Source organism: Stenella coeruleoalba (assembly GCF_951394435.1).
Source record: "Stenella coeruleoalba genome assembly, chromosome: 2".
In the NCBI taxonomy this organism is placed as follows: Eukaryota; Metazoa; Chordata; class Mammalia; order Artiodactyla; family Delphinidae; genus Stenella; species Stenella coeruleoalba.
Window position 1 is genome coordinate 28202731 of NC_137147.1, and position 19620 is coordinate 28222350.

A 19620-nucleotide genomic window follows, 5' to 3' on the forward strand; every position below is an offset into this window, starting at 1 on the left:
AATACCAGGAGGAAGGGGATCACTATTAGCTGGGGGCTGTCTTCAAGTGTGCCTAACACAGGTTCTACACTTTGTGGAACTCCAGCAAATGCCACCCCACATAGAGAAAAAGCAATGTGTGTCTGTGCATACATAAATATCAGGCTTTCAAACATTTACATCGTCTGCTAATTATTCCTGGGCACGCAGAAATACTGAATATTCATGAAATTGTGACTGAGAATTCAGAATCACGGTAGTGAACAAAGAAATATTCTGCTCTTGTCCTAGCAAATATGGAGTATCACATGATTGTTTTTAGAAGTATATTCTCTCTACTCCTCTTGATTATGGCGTTGCTTGCCTTAAGCGGAATGCATTAAGGAATTACTTCTATTTCAAAATTGAAATGGACAATCCCTCCACCACCAGCCCACAATAGTGTGATGTCATAAAAATTTCAGAGAATTATAATTATTGAGAGTATAATAATGCACTTATTTCTCAGAACGTTATTTTTCTTACCTGATACATTTTGTATTTATAATGTGCCATTAATAATGTCTCGGTAGAAATCATAATTGTGCATGAAGGGCTGCAATGTGGGGGATTTCATGTTGCTAGGAGAGCTTCTATCTTCATACTCCTGGGTAAGTCTGCGTTTGTGGTTTCCCATTAGGTATTAACACAGACCCGGGGATCATTTCTCAGATGTTACTTTCTATCAATTTTACATCCACCTTTCTGGACAAAGCCTTCACTCAACTCTGCGGTTTCCTGTGCTTTAGTAAAAAGATGAAGCATTAGAATGGAAGATTCTGTGATCTGGCCAATGTGCTTGTAGAAGCAGTATTTGGGGAAAAAGGGAAAATTGTGGAGCCCTAACTGATGCTTTTGAACCACCTTTGAAAGGGTCCCTGTTTTCACAACAAGCTGCAATGAAGCTAACGTTACTATTAGGAAAGCCCTCCACTGCAGTTTCAAATGTCTTTTTTTTTTTTTTTCCTCAACCACAGCAAAGGCTAACCCATTTTCTTTCCAGCTTTACCGGATCAGGAATTCTTCCCGAAAGACCGCTGTTTAACTACTTTGTTGCTATTTATCAGGAACCAAAAAGATGGCTTTTTGTTTTTGTAGTTTTGAATAGGGTGAGCGAATTTATTTTGGGCAATGATAAATTTCAGAATTACTACTGCCTGAGGCTCCTTTTGTCAGGACTCCACCCTACCCTCCAAGTCACTTTTGGTCCGTGACGAAATACGGAATGCATCAGGCCCCAAAGAGACCTGTGAGTTGACTGTAAAGGAGGAGGTGGAAATCGCGGGGGAGGATTAGAACAGAAACTATTTTTCAGCCCCAACTTGGGCGCTGAAATAGCCCCCTGAAGTCATAAACGCTGAACGTCCTGTTCCCTTATAATTAGTGGAAATGACGAAGGACAAGTGTGCAGATCTTTTGAGGGAATGTGGGAAGAAGAGACCCTTTTAAGGCCCAGCTTAGGCATTATTTGGTGGGGAAAAAAAAAAAAAACAAAAACAAAGCAAAAACAAACACAGAGCACTGTGCTTTCCAACAGGACCTTCTAGCAGCAACACCAAACTGAAAAACTTTTCTCCTTCCCCATCCTTTGTTTTCCCCGTAACCCCAGCTCTGGGTCCCTGAACCCCAACACCATCTTCCAGATCCAGCCTGAGAGCAGCCTCGACCGCACTTCTTCGGCGCGGAAACCACCCTGCTGGAGCGAGCCTCCCCCAGAGGGGTGCAGGCTCGGCGGACTGCAGCCCGCTTCCCCCGGCAGCCGAGGGCGCGCAGAGCCGGGGGCGCGGGCGGCTGCAGGGCCCGGCGCGCCACCGCGCGAGCTGCTGGGTCACGGCCCGGGCCGCGCCACCCGTTCAGCGAGGAAGTGACGACTGCGCCGTCCCGAGAGCAACAAAGTTTGAGTCTGCGGGCCTTGCTCGCCTGCGCCCCGCGCCCCTCCGAGCGGCCCCGGGATCCAGCGCGCAGGTAAGCCGCGGAGCTCGGCAGCCCCTCCGCAGCCGGGGCGCCGACGCCCGGAAACGTTCGGGGCAGGGGCTTGGCCGCGCGGGCGGGGATGTGGCGGGACGGGTAGGGCCGGCTGCGCTGGGCTTGCGTGCGAGGGGCGCTGCAGGGAGGGAGCTCGGCGGCCGGGATCCGGGCCCCGGGCTGCGCCCCTGTGGTCGCCGGTTTGCCGCGGGACTTAAACCAGCCAGGGCTGCAGTCGGGCCGCTCCGGGCGCCGTTGGCTAGAGGAGGGGTGCAGGGAAGGGGCCTCCCGTGTCCTGCGTCCGAGGCTAGTCCTCCACCCGGCGCTCCCCAGCGCGACAGGCTGGGCGCAGCGGTCCCCCAGTTCCCGCCCGGTGCTTCCCAAGGAAGCGTGCTCTTCCTCTTCGTAGCCCTCGCCGAGGTCGCAGGAAGGAAGTTAAAGGAACTTTCACCCCCTTTTTCTTAGCTTGGCCTGACAATGACGAAGAGCAGAGCAACTCGGAAGTTTGGGAAAACAACCCTACGCATTTCCAAAATGCAAAACCAGAATTGCCCCGAAGCCCCCTTTGAACAAACCCCTCTGACTCCCCCACCCTTTCTCCTCCCACACTACGTCCCGAGCCTGACAGTAATCACTAAGGCCTAACACTTTGCAATTTAGCCATAAAAGCTGTCAGCGCACCCACCTACATATGTGAGTGTTTTCTATATAAAACTCCAAAACCCGCTTCCAGTGGACTCTTTGAGGCATCTCACTCTTCTCTGTTTTCGAAAACTGCTAGGGCTGCAGGAATGTGCTTGGGAACTTTGATGGTGGTTCCCGCCGCCCTCGGTAGCCTCGTGGAGCAGGCCTTTTTTTTTTTTTTTTTTTAAGAACAGCTGAGAAGCTTATGACATCCCTGCATAGTAACTTGGGACTGGCGGGTCGGGCGGGTGGCGCCCTAGTTCCCTGGCTTGGAGTCTTCAACTGTAGCAGCAGCTGCGGCGGCGGGGACGCGTTGGTGTGTGCAGGAATGTACGTCCGTGCCGTGAAGACTCCTTTGACATGGGATGTCTAGAAGTTGAATGGTGCAGTTCCTAGCGGCAGCTTCCTGGCGGCCTGTGATTACAGCGTGATTGCACAGTCAGGCATTGTTGGCGTGGATGTTTATACACAGGCTATTGTGCAAGACCTCGGGGGCAGAGAACAAAATGCAGATTTGCATTGCAGATGCCCAGGACAGATCTGGGTCAGAGCTGCAGTCACCAAGTTCTTTTTGGCCTTTCACCTTAGCTAGGTGATTTATTTCCTCGTTTATCCCTAAAACTCGGACAATTTGCCAAACGCCAGAGAAGTGAAGTGGACCCGGGAGGGCAGGATCTTTTCACTTCCACCTCTGGCAGCCTGAAAACTACCCCAGGAACTGTACCCTTATTTGTGCCTGTAGAAAATGTGGGATGATGTCAGCAGGAAAAGGAGATGGGAGATGGCTATCAACATCCCTAAACGGGAAAGCAGTTTGAATTAGCAAAATTGCATGGCAGCTGGATTGGGGCCTGGTTGCAAAGAGGACACGTCAGACGTGTGACTGTGCTGGTGAGCTAGACTTTGAGCCTTGAAGTGTCAGCTGCAGAAACTTAGTGGGTGGGTCCTAATTCCTTCATTGTGTTCTGGGCAAAGGGAAGAGTGCTGGGGCTTTAGGCTGTGTGTCTGTGCCAGTGTCGGGGGCGAGGGTCCGAGGGGGTGGGGGTGGGGGGGGAGGCAGAGGAGTGACTCATGTTCATTTTCTCCAGAGGAACTCCCCCACCCCCTTCCTGAGCAAGGCCTGCTGCACAGACCAGGGTGGGTGTCCTCACACCTCCTGAACTGCTGTGCTGCAGGAAGGGAGCTAAGCCTTCAAGTGTGGAAAGAAGGCAAACAGGTTCTCCTTGAGGGCCTCAGAGGTGGCTAACTGTAGTAGAGGGGTTTAAAACACAGTCAAAAACATGTACAGGATGCATGCTAGGTCATTCTTCCCACATGCCAAATCTCAGCCCCCTCTCTCCCTGCCCTAGGTAGAGACTCTGCCGGGGTAGCACTCAGCCCTGCTAAGGGGTCTGTGTGACTCGGCAGCAGGTACCGATGGCCTGGCACACCAGAGCTTCCCCATGCCTGGCCTTCTCCCCAGCCTAGTAACTGAGTTTCACCTGGTGGGAAAATGCTGTTTTGCAACCTCATGCCAGCTGCGTGTCACGGGCACAGTGACCATTTGTCAAACCAAAACATTAGGGCATATTCCCTGGCAGACACCTATGTGCTTCCAGAGACTCAAGGAAAAGCATGTGAAATCAGGACGTTTCTGGAAAGTCTGGGACTTCAGACACAGTTGCCACAGGGGAATGAGGGTTAGAGCAAAAACACCACAGAAGTAGGAGTTCCCATGAGTTGCACAACCCCTTGTTTTGGGTACATTTGGGTTTTCAGTGAACTTGACTGTCAAGGTCCTGGTCAGCTGTATCACCTGACCATGGCTGCTTTAGTAAGAGCCTACTGGTACCCAGAACTAGTCTAGAGGGGCGGGGACGGGAGCATTCCCTTCTGACTCCAGCGGAAAGACAGCTTTGAGTTTGCAATCCTTTGTGTTCATGTAGACCGTGCAGAGACTAAAAGTGCCCAAAGGCCCCAGGGAGTGTGGGCAGGAGAGCAGGGGAGAGGGACCCCTAGCAAAGGCCAAAGAAGGAAGGACTCAGACCCCACCCCCCGCCCCCCAGAATTGTGGAGCCACCTGGAGCAGTTGCCCGTCCATGTCATCAGTTCAGCCTGGTTGATTTTTGTGCATAACTCATGCATGCCCTTCCCTTGGCTTGCTCAGCTTTGCCTCTGTATTCACAGAGCTTGCCCTGCAGTTGTACCCAGCCCAGTTTAAGACCGGAAATTTAATCCTGACTTCCTCTTCCACCTTACATAAATGCTGATTTATGGCCTAAAGTTACTGCCCAGTTCATGGCCCCAGAGTAGCCCTGCCAACTGCCTCGCTGTGCACAAGTAGGAACAATATTGAAAAAGCTCTGAATCAAAATGTGACCGATTTTTAAAAATCATTTTATTGTTTTAAGAGGAGAAACTATTTGGGTAGTTAGGAAGCTCCCAGCAACTTTGACAAAAACTCCGAGGCTCCACTGAGAGAGGCAGATGGCAAAGTCCTCTGCAAGGGGATGGTCTTAGTATGGAGGCCTTTTATGCTCTCCGGGCCCAGTATTTATATTTCTGTTCGTCTACCTCCTCCCAGCTGCCTCCCTACACCGCAATTCCATGTTTTGACATCACAACTAACCTCCAAAAAAGGAGGCAGAACACCTCCAGCCAAAAGAGGGCATTCCAGACTCTGAAGAAAGTGCTGCAGTTTTCCAGATGCCCGGCAGTTCTGTCCTGCAAATTTGTTTCCTTCTTTAAAATGAGCCCCCCTTCATTTCTCATTCTCACTGAAGCATCTCTTTGTGAGACCCTTCAACCTTTTTTTTCTTTGTCTACATGACACAGGGCAGTGCTTTACGACTTTCTCTCTCAAGTGCCACTTGAAATACACACAGGTCTTTGAAAAAGCCTGGGATAAAGGGCTCCTCTGTAATCTCACTTAAAATGCCTGTTTGCAAGGGTCAGCCTCCTGCTCAGCAACCTTCAGTGGCTCCCCACTGTCTGCACAGTAAGGATCAAACTTCTAGGATGGCAGTCAGGGCCTCCCACACAGGGGTCTGGCGTCCACTGCTCTCCTGCCCTAGCCCTTTGCTCTGACCTGGTGACCCACTCTGTGTGTTTGTCCACACTGCTTGTGGCAAGCATTCCTACCTTTCATGCTTCCCCGGAAGTCTGGAACGCCTCGTCTTTCCTCTCTCCTACTTGGCTCAGTCTTGCTCTCCTTTTTAGCCCTATTCATGTTGCCCTCCTTAAGAATGTCCCCTGTTCCACCCTGTGGGCCTCTCCCTGGAACTCCAGTAACATCCACTGGGGGCCCCTGATGAAGAATCCTTGAAACTTGGTCTAAAGGATTTTCAGCTTCTCCTTTGGACCATAGCTCCGATCATACCCTTCCTTTAGCTTCTTAAATGTGCTTTTGGGTGGATCAGTGTTACCACTTTTCAACTAAACTGGAAGTCCTTGTTTTATACATCTTTGTATTCCCAGCCCTGGGGTTCCTGGTGAATGTTGGATGATGGGGATGATGGTGATGATGAGGAAGATGCAGCAGATGCAGTGGCCTTCAGATACTGTTGGCTGTGCATAGGCACACACCCAAGCCAAGCGCCAAGGGCCATGATTCCCAGTCTTTTTTTTTGGCGGGGGCGGGGGGGTTATTTATTTATTAACATCTTTATTGGAGTTTAGTTTCTGCTGTATCACGAAGTGAGTCAGCTATACGTATACATATATCCCAATTGGTTCCCAGTCTTTATTCTGAACATTCACCCAGCCCTGCCTCCTTCTGCCTGTTGGCCTCTCTCTGGTGCCTCCTAGCTTTGTACCTCTTGTTCAGCTTCTTTTCCAGCACCTCTTCCCCCTGGTTGCTAGACAGTGTCTGTCCAGCTTCAGCACTGGCTCCTCCTTGTCTTGATTTGGGCCTAGTTGATCTGCCCCAGGATGTCCTAAGCCTGAGCACTGGCTCTTTGGGGAGAGCATCCTCAAAGGGAACCAGACTGATAGAAGGAGGTAGGGCCAACTGTCAGACACACTTGTGAGGAAGGCAAAGAGATGCTTCCTGGTTGACCATAGCTTTGATTTGCCCAAATAGGTACTGACTTATAAAACTAGGCTAAACTATAAAACTGAGTCTTGGGGAGATCCTTGCTAAACCCTAGCATCAGGTTTAACTAGGAGGATTCTGTTGTCTCCACCCAGTTCTCATGCTAGTAATCTCAACCTTGCCATATAAGCTAGATTCTTTCTTTTTTAATTGAGATACAATTCACATGCCATAAAATGCACCCTATACACTAAATTCCTTAAAAAAGATTTTTTTAAAATAAAATCTGGTAGATTCTTTTTTCCCCAGTTTTCTTCTCAGAAAGGTAATATGCAACCCAATTGCCCATCAACAAATGAATGGATAAAGATGTGGTATATGCATACAATGGAATATTACTCAGCCATAAAAAAGAATGAAATTCTGCCATTTGCAGCAACATGGATGGACCTAGAGAATATTATGCCCAGTGAAATAACTCTGGCAGAGAAAAACAAATACTGTATGATACCACTTATATATGGAATATGAAAAATAATACAAATGAAGGTATATGCAAAACAAAAACAGACTCACAGATATAGAAAACAAACTAGTGGCTACCAAAGGGGAGAGAAAAGTGAGGGGGACAAGTTAGGGGTATGGGATTAAGAGATATAAACCACTATGTATGAGATAGATAAGCAACAGGGATATATTATATAGCGCAGGGAACTATAGCTGTTATCTTGTAATAACTTAATGGAGTATAATCTGTAAAAATACTGAATCAGTATGCTATACACCTGAAATTAATAAAATACTATAAATCAACTATACTTCAATTTTTAAAAAACAGGTAATACATACCTGTAGTTCAAAATTCAAAAGATGTAAGTTATACAGTGTAAAGTAAGTCTCAAAAATAATTTCAATATAGACAATAGATTACTATACAGATATATACATACGTATAAAAATGTAATGGAATTAGAAAAATAAGTGTGTATTTTAACCTTGAGGGAAGGAAGACCTTCTTAAGAAAGAGACAAAACAGAACTTATAAGAAAATACTGATAAATTTGATAACATAATCCTTTGAAAAAATAAATTTTCCATCCTCTATTGTTCCCTATTTCTTCATTCTGTCAGTGTCCCTATCTTAGGCAACTACAATTTGTCATTTTTCAGCTATGCTTCCAGATGTAGCTTTTGCACATAGAAGAAAGTATGAATCTATAAACAAATGCTGGCATACTCTACACAGCATTCTGCATTCTGTGTTTTTCATTTTTAATGTGTCTTGGAAGTTATTCTGTATCAGTGCTCGTAGAGCCACCTCATTTTTTCCATTGACTAAATTGTATTCCACTGTATGAAAATGCCATCAATTATTTAACTAGTCTACTACCGCAGAACGTTTGGGCTGTTCCCAGTCTTTTGCTATTACATACAATGTTGCAGTCAATATGTTGAATTCACTTTTAATTGAAAATTCTTGATGAACATAAAAGGGGTGAAGCTGGGATTTACCTAGAAAACTTACTGAAAAATTATGCATAAACTGCACTTAATAAACCAATAGAATCTGCTGTTTCACAAAATAATCAATTTTTAGAACTGTAGAACCTTCTATGACTTTTAGGACCTTAGGGACTACTATCATCCCGCCTCTCTTTTTGTTTTTTATTGGATTTTTCTGGCTGCATTGGGTTTTTGTTGCTGCACGGGTTTTTCTCTAGTTGCGGTTGCGCAGGCTTCTCACTGCAGTGGCCTCTCTTGTTGAGGAGCACGGGCTCTAGGCGCGCGGGCTTCAGTAGTTGTGGTGCACGGCCTTAGTTGCTTCGCGGCATGTGGGATCTTCCTGGACCAGGGATCGAACTCGTGTCCCCTGCATTGGCAGGTGGATTCTTAACCACTGTGCCACCAGGGAAGTCCCCCGCCTCTGTTTTATAGTAACTGCAGTAACAGCATCTCAGAGAATTTAAATCTGGGAAGGGAACCTACAGTAACTCACTTTTAACTAAGAGTCAGAGATGATAATTGACTTCTCTAAGGTCACACAGCTGCAGAATGGAAGAGTCAGGCACAAACCCCACATTCCATTTCTTTTCACCATCTTGCATCGATCATCTTAGTCATCATAATCATCAGTTCCAGCCTATTTGTAAACCAAGGATTTTGTTTACAATTCCATCTCTTTAGTTTCCTTAAGGCAGTACACAAAGATTTAAAAAGAAGAAACTTGACAAAAAACAAAACCAAAAACCAGGGTTGGAGTGAGGCCTTTAAGAAGAGGGATGCTAGAAGGCCCAGGAACACAGACTTAGCACCCCTTGGGCAGCCAGTTAACGCAAGGCTGACTGTCCTCACTGGGCATTTACAGAACAGCTGCAGTGCTCTCAGCACTGCATGTGGCACAACAAGGGGTGCAAAGCAGGGTCCCACTTGCCCCTTCTCTCCAGGAGGCTGACAGTCAGCTTCTGAGATAGGTTGTTGTCAGAGGGAAAAACAGACTCAGGGTGGATTAGTCACTTAAGAACGGAATTTGGTGGAGTTGCATTTTCTGGCGGTCAGGTTCTAAAGTCAGTGTGTAAAGTGAAAAATAAGAATATAATCAAGATTAACCTTGAAAGTCCCTTAGGAGGGCACCAGGTAGGCGGCAGACATACTGGCTCTTGATACTTAAATTCATCTTAGGCTGTTCCTCTAGTTCTGGAAGAAGTTGCAGTTTCCAAGGTCAAGCAGCAGATGAAGTGTCTTGAATTTGGGGGCTCTGTAGTATGAAATATGTGTGTGTTCAAATACTACAGTCTCACTCAGCATGCCGAGATACTTATACTGTGATATTCCGCAGGCAGCAGGCAGCAGGCTCAGGGCTCTTAGCCCATGCTCACCCCTGAATAGATGGAGGGTTTATACGTTAGGAAATGACCATAGGACGTTAAGCAAAAAAGGCTCTTTGAACAGGTGAGCAGGGTGCAACGGAGAGATCCATGGAGTGGGTTTTAACTGCAGGATTGCAGAGGAAGGACTTATGCTTGGGGTGACCTGTCATTGCTGTGGGGCTGGGCGAGGGCAGTGCCATGTGGAGCAGACACTTTTCTCTGCTCTAAGGCCCTAGCCCTCCACATCCGCTCTCCTTCTCTCCCCTTCCCCTGCTTCCCTTCCCCAGCCTCCCTATTGCAGGCCATTGTAAGGGGCCTGCAAGGAATCTACCTCATGAGTCTGTGTCTACTTCCTCTGTGGCCTCCCAGTAGCATGTGCTTTGGGACAACTTAGGAGCCAAATCCACTCCCCGATCCCCACTTCCACTTGCACTAGAGGTGGGGAAAGGCTCAGGATTTCCTCCAAGGAGCCTGTGCTGACCTCCCCAGCTGGCATTTAGGATCTGAATTCCCAGTTATGGAGAAAAAGAAACCTGGCCACAGCAGTAGCAGTGGAACCCTGCCCATTATTGTTTATAGAGTGCTTTCCCCCACATTCTTCCTTCTTTTACTCACTCATGCTGTATGCATTTTTTGAGTCCCTACTGTGTGCTTAGCTCTGTGCTAGGTACTGGGGATGCCTCCCCCTTCAAGGTGTTCACGGTCTGTGAGGGAGACGGACACACACAAAAGCCAAGAGCCATTAGTGCCACGGATGTCAATGTGAAACTGTTCAGGGGTCTGCAGGGCTCAGAGGAGGGACAGGTCGATTCTGCCAGGCCAGAGGAGAGAGGACCGTTAGGAAAGGTCTAGGACGGCCCCAGTGCCTTGCATGGTCCCTGTGCTCAGGGAAGCCTGGGGAATTAATGAATAAGAGGCTTTCTGGAGAAAGTGGTGTGTGAGCGTCCACCAGGTGGCAAAGGGGGTCAGGGCATTCTAGGCACAGGGAGCAGCTCAGGCAGGGCCTGGAGTGGAGGCGTGACACAACACGGTCTTCTCCAGTAACTGCAAGCAGCGGGTGTGATGGAGCACGTGTAGGAGTGGGTGCAGAAAGGACAGACAGGGGCCAGGTCACGGGCCAGCCATTTGTGTCAGCAGAGAGATTTAGACCTTACTCTGAGGGCACTGGGGAGCCACTGAGGACTGATTTTGTGTGTGTGTGTGTGTGTGTGTGTGTGTGTGTGTGTGTGAGAAAGGATCAGATTTTCTTTTTAAAAGGTTACTCACTGTGATGTGGAGGATTGACTGGAGCTGGAGAAAAATGGGCAGTAAAGAGACCAGTGAGGAGGTCATTGCAGGAGGTCATTGTGGTCCCTCGGGTGAGATGGAGGAGTCTGAGCCAGAGCGGTGGGGGAGGGAGAAGCTGGATTAGGAAGGTGTCGAGGGAGTTGGATTGACAGGCCTTGAGGACCAACCAAATGAATAGAGCAAGGGAGAAGTTGAAGTGTTTCCTTAGGTTTCTGCTTGAAACAAACAAGGAGGAGCAGCTTTTAGGGAAGAGACAATGAGTCTAATTTTGTACATGTTGAATTGGAGGTGCCTCCGGGACATCCAAGAAAGCAGTTCTAGTGGGCAGTTGGACATATGGGTCTGGGGCAGGAGACTCCCACAAGGGATGGCAATGGGCAGCATTGCCCCCTCCACGAACTCTAACCAAGCTACCCCAAATAAACATCATTTAAGTAAAAATGATGACTTACTGTGCAGCTACAGCTTCAAGACAAGTTCCAGACAAACCCAGTTACCTCCCAGTAGCCCCCTATGTCTGTCAGACACTCTGGAACAGACACTTGGGAATCACCAGAACACAGAAGGTGGTTGGAGCTAGGGGAGCTGATGGCATCACCCATGGAGAGCATGCAGTAGGAGGCAAGGGGATCACCGTTTAAGGGGTACGGTACTAGGCAAGTCAGCAACGGAGACCAGGAAGGAACCAATGGTGAGGAAGGAAGAAAACCAGGAGAGCATGATGTCATAGATGTCAAAGGAGGAGGGAGCTTTGCATTTTATAACAGGGACCATGGTTTTGTGCACCTAGTACAGCACATGGCACATGGCAAGTTTTCCATAAGTCTTTATTAAATTGAGTTGAAATTGATCAACTGTTAATCATTGGGGACGTCAAGAAAGAGAGGACTGAAAAGAATGATTGACTTAGGAATTAGAAGGTTCCTGGGTCTTTGCCATGGGTGGGGACTTCTCATTTGATTTAACCTCCCTGAGAAATAGGTGGTGCAGGTGTCACCAGGTGCCCCAGGGTTGGAGTGACATGTGCAAGTTCTAGAACGCAGGTTTCTTGACTCCAAGTCCACCTTTCCCTGAACTGATGGGGAAATAGGGAAGAGTCCAAGGGAGTGATAATGCTTTTAATTTCTGATATTAATGCCCCAAATCTAACATCTGGTTAGAACCAGGGGCAGGATGAATTGTTATATTCAGCATTTACGTCATTTGTTCATGTTTGTGATTATTAGGTGGCTGTGATCCTCTCAGATGTGTATTTAGATGAGACTCTTTTCCCGGAGGGAAAGATAGAAGCTTGAGCCTAGGTGTTGTCTCGGGGGGGTGGGGGGGCAGTGCAGAGGAGTCAGTGTAGAGGTAGAAGGACATGGTGGGGTAGTCTAGGTCTTTGGTCTGCAAACAGCAGAAGCTGACTCTGGCTAAATTAATGAGAAAAGGAATGTACTGGAAGGATATCTGGTGACTCACTGAATGTCCTGGAAATCTGGAGACTGAGGCTCAGAAATCATTCAGGACCTGTGGGAAGTTGGGTAGCTGAAACCAAAGACAAGGTGATGATGCCACTGGCCTGGCATCACCGGTGCCTGCTAACCTGACTGCTGCCACCACTTCCAGAATGAATTTTGAACTCTCCCTGATTCTTTGTGTCACTCAATCCACAGGCAGAGCCCAGGCTGAGCATCTGGTTGGCCAGCTTAGGTCACATGCTCATGTTCTCACAGATTCTGGAGGTTACAGCTTCCCCAGTTGCAGGTGGAACTCTCCCTTCCACAAGGACTCACAATGCCAGGTTCCTTAAACCTGGGGACAGGTACGCATGCCAGGTGGACAAGTGTCCACCATAGAAGCCAGAGCCCGTTCTAGCCCTCAGACTGGGATGACTGGGCAGTGCTGGACATGAGGTGGAGATGGGGCATCCCCCATAGGCCACTGAAAATATCCACGTTTTGATCTTAATCTTTTTGGACATCTTTCTGAATCCTTTAGCCTCCAGCTAAACTTTAGGATTCCTTTTTTTAAAAAAATAAATTTATTTATTTACTTATGGCTGCGTTGGGTCTTTGCTGCTGCGCGCGGGCTTTCTCTAGTTGCGGTGAGCGGGGGCTACTCTTCGTTGCGGTACGCGGGCTTCTCATTGCAGTGGCTTCTCTTGTTGCGGAGCACGGGCTCTAGGCACGTGGGCTTCAGTAGTTGCAGCACGTGGGCTCAGTAGTTGTGGCCTGTTGCCTCTAGAGTGCAGGCTCAGTAGTTGTGGCACACGGGCTTAGTTGCTCGACGGCATTGGGATCTTCCTGGACCAGGGCTCGAACCTGTGTCCCTTGCATTGGCAGGAGGATTCTTAGCCATTGAGCCACCAGGGAAGTCCTAGGATTCTTATATGCTCTGGAGATCTGAGCATTTCATCAGCAGTTGGATTTTTCCTCTGGAATTTGAAGGATTCCAGTGGAAAAGAGAGCTCATCCTAGCATCTGGATCCTCCCTGCACATTTGATTCCACTTGGAAAACTTCAGCGCTGCCTTGTAAGGACAGAGGCCAGAGCTTGGCTCTCTCTGGTTAAAAGGCAGCTACAGTACAAATTCTGTTTCTCCTCTGGGGTTGGGCAAGACCCACAGGGCCGTGAGGTGTTTGGGAGGTGCTACCTTGCTTTTGACTGGGGTTTGTCTTCAGGCTTGGTGCCAAAGTTGTCCAAAGTGACAGGAGTAGGTTCTTCTCACGTTCTAAAGATGTCAACCTGGTGGAGATGTCCTATCCAATATCCTGCCTGAGAGAGAGCTAAAGGAGGTAGGGCTTCATCTGCCTGGGGCTGTCAGCATTGCCAGTCGCATCCCTGCCCAGTTTCCTCATCCAAACAAGAGGGTGTTTGTTCGGTGAGCACTAGCTCCCTTCTTGCCCTCAGATCCTCTGGTTATAGCTCTTTGACATCAGGGCACCTTGACTGAAATCTTGGCCATTCAGTTCCAATAACCTTAGACGAAGGAATTAATTTGCTTTAAAGAGAAAAATGCAGTTTTGAACTTCTGGCCTCATGGCTGTGGTGGCTACCAGCATTTCAAGGGTCTTTTCCACTGGTGCCTGTTAGTGGGGAGCTGCTGCCTCCACGAAGCTGAGTGTGTCAAGGGCTGGGTTCTTGCACCCCGGACTGGAGGTGATTCCTGAGGCTGAGGCCTGCTCACCAATGTGGGGTCAGGGTGACCCCCGGGAAGGACAGAGCAGGAGTGCTCCTAGCCAGTGCTGGCTCTGGCACAGTTTGCACTATTTGCCCATTTTTGTCCAGATGACATAGAATCGTGTTGAGAACAACACGGAAGCGGAAAAGATGTCTTGGAAGGATCTGAGCTGTTTTTACTAAAACACAGCTTTGATCACGTCACCCCTCTTAAAAACCTTTGAGGGCTGCCCAAGTCCTGCAGGAGGAACCTCACATTCCTCAGAAAGGCCCCCAAGGCCCTGAGAGCCCCAGCCCACCTCTCCACCTCCTCTCCTGCCTCTCCCCCTTCCCTAGCGCCGCCCTCTATGTTCTCTCCGCTCCTCCGCGCTCCTCCAGGCCTCTGTGCCTTGTGCATTGTTGTTCCCCCTACCTGGAGCCGTCCTCCCTGCCCTTTTCCTGGCAGAAGCCCACAGAACGGGTCAGAAGTCACCTGCTTCCTTGCTGCCTTCCTGAGCTGCCACCTTAGCGTTTCTGCAATCGAGCTTCCCCACAGGAGGATGCTGGCATCAGCTGCAGGTGTGCCTGCCTCCTCCCTGGCCTAGCACTGTGCCTGGCACACAGTAGGTGTCCCGTGATGGGACTGGAAGGGTGGCCTGAGGGGATGTGAGGGCGTAGGGGCAGGCCCAGGACCTGGCCTCGGTCAGGGGACACGTGTGATTGGTGAGCTGACAGCCTCCCTTTGCACCTGCTGGTGGAGCTGCTGCCTTGGTGGCTTTGCTGTTTCTCTGAACCTGAGGGAGACCCTGGTGAGGGTGGGAAGGGGATTTAGGGCCACAAAGCCAGCACCTGGGTCCCCCTCACCCTGAGGAGGCATCTATGGTGAGGAGCTGGTTTAAAGGTGGCAGAGACTTTCCTTCCCATCAGCCCAACCCCTGAAGAGGGCTAAACACCAGCTGCCCTTGGAGGACCCCTTAGTGTCCATGCCTGGCATTGTCTGCTGGCTTTGCACAGAGAAGGAACTAGGGAGAACGAGTCAGCACAGCATGAGAGGAGGCATGAGGCTCTAAAACGGAAAGCCCTGGTCAGCCGAGTGACCGTCAGGACAGGCTGGGGCTCTTTCTGTTGGAGGAAGAGGGGCACCCACCTGACAATGACTGCAGGATGCAGCAGGAGCCCCAAAGCAGGCACTTGGGGTCTCAGTTTGTCTATAAAATGAGACACTTACACCACATGTGGTTCTTTCCTGCTCAGAAATTCCCCAAGCCTGTGAACGGAGCCTGGCAGGCGGTGTCTTTATGGTGCCTCACAGTGGGACCTGTGTTACCTCACAAGAACCCTCCTGGTGTGGAATAGTTACCCGGGGTCTGCATGCCACCTAGGGAGAGCCGTGGAGGAGCATATTTCCCACCATTTCTGATGAGGTGGACTTTCTTTCTTAAGAGATTTTCTTTCTCAAAGTTGAACCCACACATGCATGGGCCTACTTGACCACTGTGAGTGCATGGCCTCTGTTGTTTGCAAAATATGTTTCCAGACCAGGAAGCACATCGTATTTCTAAGATCTCTTTTAGGAACCCATCGAAGTGTGTCTTTGTTCTTGGCCCTTGGAAGATCAACTCAGAGGAAACTTGAGTGGTGGGGTGGGTTTGATGTCCTAGGGAGGTGTTGGCCCGTTTTGGGAGGGATCTGTTTTGGGATCTGCCTTTGTTTCTGCCTCCAGGGGGCCTGCTCCCTCCTCCTGTCCAACTCAGTCCTCCACCTTCCTACTCACATCTCTGTCCTCCTTCCTCATCCCTCCCCAGCAAATCAATGGAGCTGCCTCCAAGCCATCCTACCTTGCTTGGTAGGATTGGGAGGTGTCAGGAAAACTACTTTTGAAAAAGATAGTCCAGGTAGCTCACATAGAACAATGTATTTTTTAAATGTAAAACTTGAAGCTATAAAAAATGTTAATTTCCTTTTATGTACTAGTATTACTCTTGGGAATTTATTCTAAGGAAATAATTCTAGAAAGGAAAAGAGCTATACGCACAAAGGTATTTATAGCAACGTTGTTTAAAATAGCAAAAAACTGTAAACAGCCTGAGTGTTCCACATGGCTATATAATTTGTGATACCTAGACTCAGTGGACTATTGTGCCACTGTTAAATTAATATGAAGATGATATTAATTCATGCGAAAGTGCCGAAGAATTTTGGTGAAAAAGTGGCTTCTGTTTTAACAGGCAGATTGCACATACACTTGACGAGTGCATAAAAACTGATTACATTGGCTATGGTATAAATTGGCATAAGGTAAATACAAGATTTAGGTGAAGTGGTTATGAGTGGAGTATTTGTGTGTTTGAAATTGCTTTACATATATATACTTTTATATAATACTTTAATATATATTATATAATATCTATTAATATAGTTGAATATATTATACCTTTATAACATTTCTATTATATATTAGTTTACTCTAATATATACTATACTTATATAATAAATACATGTATATACTTATATATTATATACTTAAAAAAAAAAAGACCTTAACTTATCAACATCTTTGGATCTGGGTGGGAAGGAGGCCAGGGGGAGGAACTCCAAGCCTCCCATCTATTACCACCTGAAAGAAGGAACTGCTGTGTCTTATCAGCCCCCTGCACTGCAGGGGCTGGAGAGTTCAGATTGGCCGAGCCTGGCTTCATAGGTTGGCTAACTACATAACTTCGGGGCTCCCAGTGGACTCGGCCTGATGCAGGCGACCCTCAAGTGGCCTCAGAGCCCCAGATGATTGTTTGCACCTGGGTTTCTAGGGAACCAGCCCAGTGAGTACATGTGGCCCTGAGGCTCTGGCTTTAAGCCGCCCACTCACCTCGAGGCTGCCGGGTCCTGCTGGCCCAGCCGCAGGGGGAGGCAGATTCTCTCTTCTGTAGTTCACACAGGCAGCGGGGAGGGTGTGCTTTGCAAAATGACCTCCTGCACAGTGTTGCACAGATTCATTATAGTATTGAAACTTAGAGTTGCCCTTTAGCCAGGCTCATGAAACCCCCCACATTCATCCAGCCTACCTCTGGCTTGGCCTGCAGGGCCCTCTGACCCCTCTCATCTTGCCATGAGCTGTGCTGGGACTTGCAGCTGCAGGTGTGGCCTGTGGCTGAGCAGCTGACTGTCTTCTGACCGCCTTCTGACCACCTTGTATCTCTGGCATCACAGAACCTTGGGACACCTAGTGCACGGCCTTCTCACCCATCACTCCCCCTTTGGGTTGCCTTCCTGTGTGTAGCCTTTTCTTCTTGGTGGGGAACTTTCATGTCACGTGGAGTATCTGTTGCAGGGCCCACGATCATTCTTTCCCTGTGACTAGCACAGTCCAAGGCAGGAAATGCAGACTCCTTGTGTTGCTTGGCGTCCCGAAGTGGGTGGAGCTGGAAAGCCCTGGGCAGACCTCGAGCGGGCAGGTTGGAGCCTGCTAACACAGAAGCCACCGCAACAGAACGTGTGGAGAGATGGGTTATCGCAAGCACATATCCGCTAAAGCCAAATTCCAGAACTGTCAAAGATTTGGAGTTTGTTGTTCCAGGATCAGACTGAAATAGGGCCTTGTGGCTGGCGGTTTGCCAGAGTCAGAGAGAAACTGGAGAGCGTGTTGGGCACAGGGCTTGCTTGGATACTCATGAAGGGTACTCAGGCTGGTTTCATGTCTTCCATGACACGCAGGCTTGTGCGTGGGTTTGGAGGCAGGGGTGGGGAATATCCATGTGCTTTCCTAGAATATCGTGTTCATTCCTAGATGCCGTGGTCCCATCCCCACCCTCTACAGTGACCACCAGCCAGCTCCAGCGGGATCATTGCTGGTGGTGTATTAACTGACACAGAATCTAAGTAACATGCTGTCTTCCTGAGCCCAGGACCCAGCAATAACTGCTCGTCTCAGTTCCCTAATTTATAGACCACATGCATGCCCCAGGGTTGTCAGCAGCTCAGTTTCTTGAAGCTTGAAACACATTTCCATAGAAACAATGCTATAAATGGTAGCTGAGTTCCTAGGCTAGCCCACAAAGAGCCCTAGTGTCACCTACGAAGTTGCTGAAATAAGGTATTAGTAAAATTGAGAGCGCAAATGCAGCAGTAAGAGTTAGCACCCGGGACTTTGGAGGTTAAATGGTGTGGGTTTATTTGTGTAACTTTGTTTCTTTGGTGGAGGTGTCTTTCAGAGCCCTTCTGACAAGGGAAGCTCTGGGGCCCTCCCCCTACCTACAGTCATAACCCCTCCTCTCCCAGTTTACATTCCTTCTTCCTTCCTCATCAAGCCAGGGCCCTGAGCCTACCTGCCCCTGGGACCAGGGCTGGGGTGTTTTTATTATGAGGAAATCCTGTTCAAAGGCCTTTACATCGTCAGTATCATCATCATCATCATCATTATTTAAACCATCTTGATCAACTTAACATACTAAACATTACACCTTAGCAATTTGCATTGTTCAGAATTCTCTCCTGATTGCTGCTAATGTTCCTATGGAAGTTTTAACATTGATAAGTCCACCTCTATTTTTTGTACCGATTTTGTCCCTTAACATGAGTTCATCAAATGGTTTCATCAGATTGTTTCCATATGTCAGTTCTTTCCTATTTCATTCTGTTAACATACCATTCTGTAATCTGAATGGAGTTCCATTTGGGGGGGTGTCTATATATAGGTGCTATGAGCATCGTTTATAAAAACTCCTTGGTGGCGATATTTTATTTTATTTTATAAATTTATTTATTTTTTTATTTGGCTGTGTTGGGTCTTCATTTCTGTGCGAGGGCTTTCTCTAGTTGCGGCGAGCGGGGGCCACTTTTCATTGCACTGCGCGGGCCTCTCACTGTCAAGGCCTCTCTTGTTGCGGAGCACAGGCTCCAGACGTGCAGGCCCAGTAGCTATGGCTCATGGGCCCAGTTGCTCCGCGGCATGTGGGATCTTCCCAGACCAGGGCTCGAACCCGCGTCCCCTGCATTGGCAGGCAGACTCTCGACCACTGTGCCACCAGGGAAGCCCGGTGGTGCTATTTTAAGTTGTTTTCGTGGGATCTGGTTCCCTGATCGTAATTACCTGATGGAGTCTTAAACTCTTGCAACACAATGCAAATCACATTCTAGAAAGATTTGAACAGTTTATAGTGGTACAGCAATGTATGTGCAGTTTCCTGATGACCCTGCCAACAGTTTTCTTGTTTAATTTATTTACTTATTGTCACGTTGACTCTGGCCATAATGGGCCCTTAATGGTGTTCTAATCTGCATATTTTAAATTGCTGCTGAGACTGTACATTTTTCCGCCTGATGAGTTACTGCTTGTCCTTCCTTATGTGTCAAACGGTGCTCATCTTCTGTGACTGCGGAGCCTCCCCACATACATGTATCTCCTTGAACCACTTTCCTGTTGGGAAGTGCAAAGTCCTGCCTTCCTCCCTCCCTCCCTGGCTGGGGCCCCGCCCCTTGAGCTGCGCTAGCACCTCTCCACACCTGCCTGGTTCACCACCTCCGCCATTCCCTCCATCGCCTACAGCCCTCCGAACTGGCTGGGACGGATGCTCTCGGTGGGGCCGGCTGGGGCTGGGAGGGACCAACAGTGGGGCCCCCGTGATGGAGGCAAAGGTGCCAGGCAGGGGCT

General features: G+C 48.6%; 1 protein-coding gene across 3 annotated transcripts in view; it reads left to right on the forward strand.

The window, feature by feature from the left end:
• The first annotated feature begins 1234 nt into the window (after positions 1–1234).
• Positions 1235–19620, forward strand: part of MIDEAS (mitotic deacetylase associated SANT domain protein) — a 67514-nt gene continuing 49128 nt past the window's right edge. For 2 of the 3 annotated variants that reach the window (XM_079909009.1, XM_079909006.1), the window contains exon 1: positions 1286–1983. The gene's annotated coding sequence lies outside the window, so the exon portion shown is untranslated. The other variant, XM_079909007.1, reaches the window with a different exon arrangement.